The sequence below is a fragment of the Piliocolobus tephrosceles genome, chromosome 4, assembly GCF_002776525.5.
Source record: "Piliocolobus tephrosceles isolate RC106 chromosome 4, ASM277652v3, whole genome shotgun sequence".
NCBI lineage: Eukaryota > Metazoa > Chordata > Mammalia > Primates > Cercopithecidae > Piliocolobus > Piliocolobus tephrosceles.
The window spans coordinates 37,748,011-37,760,029 of record NC_045437.1 but is presented as its reverse complement, the minus strand read 5'-3'; positions in this window follow the sequence as shown (position 1 = coordinate 37,760,029).

Below are 12,019 nucleotides of genomic sequence, written 5' to 3'. Positions count from 1 at the left end.
CAACGGTCAAATCTGGGACAATTTGAGCAAATAAAATAATGCTAGTAATGGATTATAATCCCAGGAATAAAATAAGAATGCATGAGACTATACTGATATTAACAAACAAATAAATGAAAGAGAAGAAGTACAGTAGAATTCCAACTAATAAATATAAATTTTAAAATTAGTGAACAAAACTATGATAACAAGATATTTACATATGTCAAAATATGTCACCTCCCTCATCTTCTATCTGCTGGGTTTATCTCTATTTGAGCCTCCCTGTATTGGTTAGCTTTCACTTCATAAGTTTCATACTAATTACAAAGAAAAAATAGTGACATTATAGTAGGGAAACACAGCAGGCACCATGTTAATTTAGTGATCAAAATTTTCATGACCTATAGTGTTCCAAATTGGCATCATATGTCTAATTACGATGCACTAAGATGGATACAGCATCACTCTGTAATATTTATTCCAAAAATGTATAACCCAAATTTAAATTGTGAGCAAACATCAGACAAACCCAACTGCAGTGCCAATTCATGAAATAACTGACCAAAATTATTTGAAAATACGAAGGTTACCAATAATACACACACAAAAACTTCTTCCAGATTAAAGGAAACATAACAACCAAATGCAAAGTGTGATCCTGGATTATGTCCTGAAGCAGTAAAAAGAGATCATTAGGATAATTGATGATATTTGAATAAGGCCTATAGATTAGATAATAGTATTATGTCAGAGAAAATCTTCTGATCTTAATCATTGTACATAGTCTTGTTAGACCTCAACATTTGGAGAATCTTGGTGAAGAATATGGAGAAAACCTTTATACAATTTTTGAAGCATGTTTGTCAATAAAAGCATTTCAAAATAAAAAGTTTTTTAAATTTAAAAATTAAATTTAAAGACGTCAAAAAGACTGCTCAACCTTTAAAGTATTTCCATGCTTATCCCTTCTTCAAATCCTTTCCTGACCCCTCATTTATTGTAATTCTATACTTATGTTTACTTCTATATTATAATGGTTTCTATTATGACTCAGAGTTCCATAAACTGGCAGCCTGTGGGCTAAATTGGCCTTCAATTCTTTTCTTTTGGCTGGCACAAAGCCTCCTCCCTAAATCCTATTTGTCATAGCTCCCCACTACTCCTTATTGTCTCAGTTATCAGGCTGGCTTATTCATTTAAGATATTTATTTTTTGTTAGTTTAAACCTTTCTACCAAAATCTTGAAATCTTGTGTGACAACTTATGCAAAATGTATTTCCATAAATAACTTCAGGCTCTGTTCAAATGATCATATTCGCTGATTCATGGGATCTGAGTTAATGTGCACTTGAATTTTATTACATTATGAAAATAAGTGCTATTTCATTTTTGACTCAGAAATAGCCATTAGTCATCAAGTCCTAACACTGATCTTTGAGGTTAATAGCAGTTTAGATCAATCACAAAATATATGAAAATGAGGAGATTCAGAGAGATTCTGTGTTTACTCATTTCTCAGAAACCTGATGGGCCTTGCTCTAGGGATTGCATCATCTCTTCCAGAGTCTTCTCCTACTCCATAATGCAATCACCTGGGAAGCTTTTTATATATTCTTTCAAAGCTGTTTTCCAATGCTTAAAAAATATCTAGACCTTACGCTCAGAGATTCAGATTGAATTGCTGTACAGTAGGGTATAGGCATTATTAGTTGCTTCATAAAAGGCGGACCTATGGCTTCCTCTTGCCCAAAGTTTTATTTCTGAATCGCTGAATTCATTTCTCCCACCACTTGGTCTCTTCTTAATCCTACAGACTTCCAAACCCAACTTCAGTGCCATTTCATGAAATAACTGACCAAAATTCTTTGAAAATATTGAGGTTACCAATAACATACACACAAAAACCTCTTCCAGATTAAAGGAAACATAACAACCAAATGCAAAGTGTGATCCTGGATTAGGTCCTGAAGCAGAAAAAAAGATCATTAGGATAATTGATCTAACTGTTCATGCTTCAGTTTCCATCTTCAATTTTCTCATTGAACTTGACTTCTGACATTTTCTTTTTTGTGGCTCTCCATTGGCCATAGTAGGGTCACCCTCTGTGAACTGCTTTAGGTTTTCTTAGGAAACTGCCCACACACCTGGGTCCAGAGATTTTGCTACCTCAATGTCACCTCCCCCATCTTCCATCTGCTGCTCGATTTATCTATATTTGAGCCTTCCCGTATTGGTTAGCCTTCTCCACATTAAAAAAACCACCTTAAAACATAATGGTTTAACACAATCAAATGATCCTATGGAATAACTAATATTTCTTCTAGTCTGAGCCAGTTGGGCTGGAGTGGAACTCAGTGACATCTTTGAGACCCTCAGCTGGACTGGCTGGGGCAGTTTGGGGCTCTTCTCCACATAGTCTCCCATCCTTTGGTTGGTCAACCTGGGCCCATTCATGTGGTGATGCCAGGGCTCCATGGAAGCAGAAAGAGAGGACAAGCCCTAGGGAGCGAGTGTTTCTCCAGGCCTCTGCATGCATTGCATGTGCTGATGTCCTATTGGCAGCCATAGTCATTCACATGGCCAAGCCCAGAGTCAATGTGGGAAGGGGCTACTTGCAGACTGAGGGCATGAATCACTGGTGGCCATTACACAAAAGTAGACAATCGCCTTCCCTGTAATTCCAATTATTCATGGTCTATTCACCTGCAAAGATATACTGATTCCCGCCAGGAGCCCCATGAATTGCATTCAATTATAGTATCAATTATGGCAAAGTCTAGAATCCTGTGATTTCTGTCAAGTCCAAACGAGGGTTAGGCTTCCCACATGCATTTCCTTCACTGTGACTTCCCTGGATCCAGAGACATGTAAATTAAAGAGATAAGTTACATGCTCTGCACACATTCAACAAACAATAGTGAGACAGGGATAGGACAATGGCAGTAAATACGTCCCTTAAAAAGGGGAATTAAAAGAAGACATATAGCAGTCACCAATTCCAATTCATAATCCTGCTGGGCACATGTTGCCAGGTCCCCATATTCTGACAGCAGGATCCACTCTGCTCTAGGAGAGTAGCTCCCAGTCCATTGTTCTCCATTACTCTTGACTTCTCCGCCTGGGCTCTGGGCCTTTCTTCCTGAGACAATCTTCCTTTTCCATAGAAATAGCCCTTGTTGGCAGCTGAATAGCCTTCTGAGCTTACTCCTTACTCAAAAAAAATTGTGGGACCCAAAGTCGTTTTTCAACTTGTGAAATCTCAGAGCCTTTTACTCCAATCTGGCTAGGTTCTACACCATTCCCCACCCAGTAAAATTCTCTTTAAAATATAGGTCTTCTATTATTTTCACTTAAGTCTACCACATGCTCCAAAGTCACATCCAAAGTTCTTTCTGTGAGTGGCCTCTCACTGCTTTGGGCCTGTCTGGCTGCTATGGAACACCTGATGATTCTTAAAAGCCTTTTAGTCTACCTGAGATGTTCCATTGGGAATCACTTTGTAAAACACAAAACCCAAAATTCAAGAATAAGCAAGGTTCAAAAAAAGAAGAGAACGTTTCTGCAAAGGTAGGAATATAGGGAGAGGCCAGGAATTTGCAGTGAACACATCTAGGACACTCAGTTCTTGCTGGATGCTATGTGGATGGGCGAAATGAGATGAAAGGAACAAGATTGAGTCAATAGCCAGAATTTGACAGCTACCATCCCAAAGTATATTTAGCATCCAGGAATGTTTGTTTTAATTTAACATTATTTTACAAGTGTTTGCAAATTATTGCATGGTATTTATCATATATTATTTGAAATGGCTGGATGGTTCTCCATCAATTTAATATATCATCATTTACCATTCCCCTACAGTACTACATTTAGGCAGTTTTGGTTTTCTGCTGTTTAAATAACTGCTATGATCATCTTTATACATTTTTATTTTTAGGTCATTGATTACAATGTATTTTCCAATCTTTCAAGAATTAGATCACTGGGTAACATATTTAAGGCAAGTGACTTAAGTGGCCAGTGTTTTCTAGAAGACTTACACCAACTCTCAATCCTTTAATCTACCTGCTAAAGTCCACTTTAACCTGCCTATTTCCCTGAAGCCTTAGCACCATAGAGTTTTATCACTTTTCTTTCTTTTTGTTTTTCAAGAATTTAGCAGACACAATGGTATCTCCTGATTCCTACTTGCATTTTTAAAATATATAAATAGTACAATCATTTTTCCTTTTGTTAACTTAACAAAACTAATTTTCCTTATGTAAAGTCAGCTCTAGTCCTAGAGTGTAAAAGATAAAAGGCCCAGTTGCAGAAGATAGAAATGAAAAAAAAAAAATCAAACAATAAAAAAATTAATGGTGGTTTTTTCCTTTTTTCTTTCTCACATAAAAGAATTCTAGGGATAGCCCAGGGCTGCCAGGAACTCTGTATTGTCAGCAACTTGTGCTTTATTAATCTCATCACTCTGTTATCCTAGGTGACAGCTTCTACCTTATGATCTGCATTCCAGTCAGCGGGAAGGGGATGGGGTGGGAATGTGATAAGCCACTTCCCTTGAAGGACATTTTCCAGAAGGTGAATGCCACTTCTGTTTTTATCCCATTGGCCAGCACTTAGATTTATTTCCAAGAAGAAAAAGGAGAACAGATATCATGTTGACCAGCAGTCTCTGTCACAGAAAGCTAATCTTCACCTTCCACTACGGCTGAGAAATTACCAGCATGGGAGGAAAAGGTGGTGCAGTTCAGCAGAAAAAGTAAATGTGAGAAGAGAGCCAAGACTTAGACAGGCAAAGAGAGACAGGTGTGCAGAGGTGGGAAAATACCACCTGTGTGAAGTCAGCTTCTCCCTGATTCTAGACTCTTGGCTGCTTCACCCTCAGCCCTCTCCGACAGACCTTCCACGTCCTCCCCAAATTTTAAACAGTTTTTAATGCCCAGCTCAGATCTCAAATCTTCCCTGACCAGGACCAGACCAAACAGTCATTTGAACCTAGACACCAAGCTAAGTCTTCTGAGTCTTCTTGAATATCACTTCTCTAAGTTTAATTGACCCTGAGATTACAAATACATTGCAAACAGACATAGTACCTTGCATTTTTCAGTGGCCACCATCCCTTACCAATGTAGCTTTCTGTGTTCTCTTATCTCAATTTAGTCATCCCTAGCTCTTCCCAAATATTCTGTTCATTAGGAATCCAGGATTTTAAAGTTCAGTGAATGTAATTTTCCTAAGAAGGTAGCAGATGTTTATTTACACCATCAGCTTTTGTGGACTCATAGTTGGTAAACAGACAATACGACACTAGGATAAGAACACTTGGAACTTAGTAATATGACATGATTTTCATTTGGTTGTTTTGTCTTAATTTCCACAGATCTGCTTTTTAGATAACCCACAGTTGCCAAATTGTGTATTTCTGAAAATCACTGTGTGTGGCTTAAAACTATCTTAAAACATAACTATCCATTATGTATATGGAAAATTGTGAAATGATGCTTGATAATCAAGATGCAATAACCTGCTTCAGGAAAAAGGGGTATTTACTCATTTTTTCACAAATATGTAATATATACTAAGTATCTGCTACCTACAAGGCACAATGCCAGTTCACGTGGTGTCAGATAATATGGGGTACCCAAAAATGAATCAGGCCAGACCAGGACTCTGCTCTCAAGAGGGTTTTAGTCTTCTAGGTGAGAAACACATACATATATGTTAGCACATAACCCTTTAATTGTTCCTTTCACTGTTAGAAGTTGGAAGAACCCCAGTGGCAGAGGGAAAACCTTGCCATGGGTTGATCAAGCACAAACAGGTAAACTAAGAATGGCTCAAAGCAGACCTTGACTTTAGCCTCTGAGTCACCTCTCAGTCTATAGACTGTGGGAATTTAGGCACAGTACTTATTTCTCTTCTGTAAAATGAGGATAATAACACCGACATCACCCTCAATACCTGTCTTGTTAGTCTGCAGAAGTCATTAAAGATTCTGCTAGGCACAACATACTGTAATATAGCTAATGGCCTTATTAAGCAGGCTATAAACTACAACTTGATACAATTATAACTGAATACATTCTTTCATAGCTACAGAATTATTCAACAGATCACTCATTCCAGATCAAATGGGTCAGCTTGCTTCACTTCCAGAAAGTTCTTGGCACTTCTTGAATTGTCAGGCTGAGGCTTGAAGAAGAGGGAACCCCTGAATTCTGGAGTCAAGGTAACCACAAGAAACCCAGGTGCTTGGGCGTTCCTCTTCCCTGGTTGCCACTAGCGGAGGCCCCCGGACCTGAAAATACCTCTATTGGCAGCCAGGGAAGGGAGTAGGGAGGAAGCCATGTGGGTAGACAGGATGAGAAATTGGGAAAAGAAGGTGAGAGAATGCCAAGGAAACCGTGTTTGGCCTAGAGATAGTGTCTAAGGTCAATCCTTTTCCTTCTCCCTTTATCGTGGGAAGCATAGCTGAAGACTGAGGAATCACCACCTTCTTCCTTCCCTTTTCTACATCTAGTTCTTTCTGCTCCACTCTGGGAATTCTGATGCTGCAGGAACAATGGGAAGGGAGCGTAGTGGGGGTGGAGGTGAATACCAGCAGGATACCTTGGTTCTAGCATCTGAGCTGCTCATCTGGACAATCTAGCACCCTCTAATTCTGCACTTTTGTCATGACCACACTTGAGACACTGTTCGTCTTCCTCCATCTCTCCTTGCAGAAACTGGGCTTTAAAGGTGCTTCTGAGCTATGGACCCAGATTAACTACCCAGCAAACAAAGTGATATTTGGGGCACTTTTCTAGTTGGTGCCTTAGGTATTTGGAGCTTACTGTGTATAGCAACCTTGAGATACTGAAGAAGCTGGGATAGGTGGGAAAGAAGGCAGAAAGGACGCAGTGGGTAAGAGCATAGGAGTGCCCCCCTCCCCACCTACTGCAGCAACAAGAGGCAAGGCCTTTAGAAACTGTCTACCTCTCAGTTGCAAATGATATATTTGGATGAACTCAGGTCATTGTGTGACAAATGAGAAACCAAGGCCTGAAGTCCCAAAAATGAGAGCTGTGCCTAGAAGATTAAGGGTGGGGAGAGAGGAAGACTGCTATAGTGGGGTTGTTGAAATGGGGGACCCTAGATCTTTGGCTTGAAGGAAATGGACATTGGGATAAGTGCAGTCAAAGAACTGATGATTGAGAGAGGGTGCCCCAGAGCAGCCCACTGGTAGGGATTACTAAGTCTCAAGGGGCACATGGGCACTAATAATTTAAAGAATTACATTCCGAATCCTAGTTTCCATATATTACTCTTTCTCAAAGCTGATCACATTTGGACACCCCTTGGCTATCATGCTAGTTCTCATACTTGATTCCTTTTGTGCAATGGCCTCAGTGGCACTTTTAAAAAGGAAAGGCTACCTGTCATGCATGCCAAATCTCACTAGAGTGTACTGTCCCCCAGAGGAAAGCCCTGGATGGTGCCAGAGAGGGTCAACGTGAAATATTGATGCCTGTGTCTCACATACATACTTTGCATTGATTTTAAGTAGGAGGACGTGAAAGATTAACATTATAGTTTCAAACTGAAGCAAGCTAGATGGACATATTTTCTTAAACATTTACTCAAACTCATGGGTGAACCATTTCTTTCAACTTTTGCCAAAAGATTGTGTACTGTAAATTCATGTTTATTTTTAAATTTGGATACAAGTCTCCTGTTTGCTTCAACTTCTCTGTAGATTTAGTGGCACAATGGCTCCTCTTTTTTTTGCTAATAATTTCCACAAAATATCATCTTATTCTAGCACTAAGCAACATTCATTCATGATACACCAACTTATCTTTTTATTTAAAGTCTAATTTCCTTTGTATGTTTAATGGTTATTTTAAAATGTTATATTATAATGGCTTTATTTTATGCAAGTATGCACTGATATAAATTGTAATGATAAATCAATGTAGAATATTTATTAACAAGCATAGTCTTCTGGTGACAGACAATTTCAACTAATTTTGTATTAATAATAAATATTCAATCTAGAAAAAAATTAAATATGTTAAATTTTAACTTATTAACTTATTTTGCTGCCAAGAATTATGATGTGGTGCTCAATTAAAGATTATCAAGTTTAAAAGCAGCTTATACTAAGATAAAATTCTGTGGGTAACATAAGATAGAAATATGAGTTCAAGGAGAAAAAAATAAATGATGGAAAATTTCTGACTGTTACAAAAGAGCTTATTCATGTGCTTTTTGAATATAAGAAGGTGGGTATTCAATACATTTAATTGAATGATTTAACAGTTTTAAAAGTCAATGTGCCAAAAATTATATCCTCTTTAATTATTTAAACCTGCAATAAAAATTTTATGTTAATTAAAAAATGTGTGATGGGGATACATAATTTTTCCAAAAATGTTAGGAGGTCCCAGAGCAAAGCATCGTGTCCAGCTCTGCCCTAGCAAAAAGGAGATGAATGTGGAAAGGGAACAGGGTGGGGGAGGAAAAAATCCCACTCTGGAATTTTGCCAGAGGCAGGGAACATACCTGTGTCCCTGGCCTCTCTGGGGTGCCTCTGCCTTGTGGTGAGGGGATCTTGTCTGGCTTTCTAAGAGAATATGAAGCAGATGAACCTCCAGTGCAGACACTTCACTCTGCATAGTATTTGCGCAAATTGGCATCCCAATGAACTATAGTGGTATGTCCTTGACTCTGTATGGTACCGTGCAGTTCATCCTGGAGTGGTCAATACCCTACAGGAAAAAGCTGGTGGAGTGGGATATGGCAGGGGAGCAGCTAATCAGACGCCCTAGAATGCTAAAATCTTAGTAAAACTGCCAGACAGATGAAAACATGTAGTGTTATAAAACTGCATGATGGAATGGATAAGACACATGGATGACCTTCTTATCCTTTGCTGTCTAGAGCCCTAGGAGACTCTGAGCACCGAATTCAGGTTTCTCCATGCCTCAGCCTCCCAGACACAGATGGGCCTCTAACTATCCCTGTTGGTGGTGTCTGCCCAGCCCTCTCCTTGACCCCATCAACCCTCTGCCAGTGCTGCCTGCTCCATTCATTGCCATCTCGTCTCCCGCGGCTCCCCAGAGTCTGGCCGCTCGCTTAGGATTTTTGCCAGCAAATGCTGACTTGGCAGAAGGTGCACTGGGTTTTCTGTGTGAAAAAAAGGCCAGTACCATCCCATGGCAGTTTTCCAGCTGCTCCAGAAGTAATTTCCATGGTATGCCCAGTTCTCATAAAGTCAGGCTGTGTCCCTGGATGTTGACTTGGGGTTAGGATTGGGAGGAATGAGGCAGTTGGGAGAGAAAGTCAGACCCACTGACACACCCGTTGGCAACAACAAACAGGACACATGGAAATGAAGGGAGTTCTTAGGCAGCCACAGCCCTGTGGTCCCCATGGCTCTGAAGGCCAAAGGAAATATGTGAGAGTGTGAGGTGGCTTCTGCAGCTTGGAGTTAAAACAATAACCTCTTCAGTCTTCCTTTTTCTTAATGAAACCTAAAGTCGCCTTCGTGATGGGCAGGTATCACTATAGCACAGCCCTTTAGATCAGGGGTCCTGAAGGTGGAGTCTGAAGTCAGCAAGGTGGAAGCTATTTCCACCATGACACTAAGATGTTTCTTCATGACCACTCTCCCTCAAGTGGATCGTGGGATTTTCTGAGGCTCCATGATATATGGTGACATCTTCGCCCTGATGACAAACAGAAGCTGTGCTTGTGTATTCTTCCATTTTAAAGATTTCTCAGTTCTAATTTCTACTACAGTAAATATCAATAGATATGACTCAGTAGATATCACAAAATCTCTTTGGTTGTTTTCAGTAATTTTTAAATGTATAAAAGAGTCCTGAGAACAAAAAGTTTAAGAACTGCTGCCACAGCTCTTATGTTCCAGAATAAGCTTCCAAAAAGAGGATAGGAATTGCTTAAAATAGCACTGAACTTGAGGCAGAGTCAGGAAGAAAACTCTGTACCACACCACACTGTCCAGGTTTGCTTCAACTTTAATGAATGGGATGCCATTAATGTTCATGCCTACCATGCTCCAATCTGAAGATGTTAGGTTTCCCTGAACGAAGACAGGAGCAGGACTCTCTGGGACAGGAGCAGATCCGACGGAAGCCAGCAGGAGAATCACTCAGGGCTGCAAGGTGACCACATGGGAACAGTCAAGGAAAAATTTGCCTCATCTCCTGGATTCCAATTGTAATCTAATCTGTCATGGCTAAGATTCCCTTCTTTCTGCTAATGGACTGCTCTTACAGTCTTTCCAGACATTGAGGGACATAACAGTTAGGGTACACATAAAAGAAGTCTTAGAAATATCTAGTGCATTTGTCCATTCATTCAATGATGTATGTACAGTACCTGCTGTGTGCCTCAGACAGGTGTGAGCCCCAGAAATACAGCAGCCATAAGATAGACGCGGGTCCTTCTCTCTACCAGGATGGCCCATCCCCTCCATTTCAGATGCCAGAGGCTGGAGGGATAATGTGACCTGCCCAAAGCGACACAGCAGTTGAAAAAGAAGCATCTCCTGTGTATATGTCCTCTGGGGATACAACAGAAATAGGTGGCACATTTATGGCCCCAAATGATCTTATGGTCTTCTCAGAGAAATGAGATTTATATACAAAATGATATAAAGATTTGGATGGCAAAGCCTAGGTATTCCACAGTGGAATAATAAAACAGTTGTTTAACTGCTTTAACTACTTTAAGGGCAGGTTTTTTTTGGGGGGGGGGGATCGTTCAGGGGGATAGGGTTTTTTGAATATTTTCATTTATTTAATATTCAATTTATTGGCCATGTATGGAGGAATTAAATAAGAAATTATGATGGATATGTATAATCAAGTGGAAAATTGGTGTAGAATTGATTGAATAGAGACATACAGTGAAGCTTAGGCTTTTAAGTGTAATCCCAGCACTTTGAGAGGCTGAGGCAAGAGAATTGCATGAGCCCAGGAGTTCCAGACCATCCTGGGCAACATGAAGAAACTTTATCTCTACAAAAAATGCAAATATTAGATGGGGAAAGTGGCACTCATTTGTAGTTTGAGCTACTCAGGAGGTTGAGATGGGAGGATCACTTGAGCCCAGGAGGTAAAGGCTGTAGTGAGTCATGAATACACCACTGCACCCCAGCCTGGGCCATAGAGTGAGACCATGTTTTTGTATTTTCTTTTTTTAGAAAAAGATTCAATTTATCAAATTACACATTTGAAACTCAAGCTCCTAATTGTGAGGTTTTAAGTTCTGCCTATAAATAGAACAAGATCTGCAAGCCTAGCAAATTTTAAAATTACATTTGAAGTCCTTAAATTAATATTTTGTGTCTCTTATAAGTTCAGTTAAACACCTTTAAACATTTTAAGCTGCATGTACAAATTTAATATATTTTATTTCCTTTTTAAGTAAATCAATTGCCTGACTTAACAAAATTATCCGATTATCCTGATTACTTAAATAACCTCTTAAAAGTTAACAAGTCACAACCTTGTAAGTATGGTTAAGCTTAAGTTTCTAGTTTTTTGCTTTTTTTTTTTTTTAACTTTTCAATATTAGGTAAAACTTAGCAATATTTTCACTTAAAATTAAAAGTCTAAATTAGTTACTCAATTAACATTTTAATTGAAATGTCAAGACTGACCTATTTATAACTTACATGCCTAAAATACCAAATGTGCACAGATTTCTAACACAAAAGTATTAATATTGTTGAGTTGATACTCTCAAACATTTCTATATCCAATTCTACCTCCTTCTGAAATAAGACTTAGCTGGGGAATAATCTGGGTCATTCTGTCAAATTCTGGGCATCACTTTCCCATGGAAATTTTTGCTTTACTTTCTCAACTTATTGGAAGTTGCACAGCAATCAAAGATATCAGCTAGATCTTTGTTAGATTCTTACTTGTTGCCTCAATCTTGAGAACACTCAAAAGTGGTGCCCCTCAGCCATGGCCTTTACATTCAGGTGACAATAACTCATTCTTTTGCTGCTCAAGCAAAATTTCAA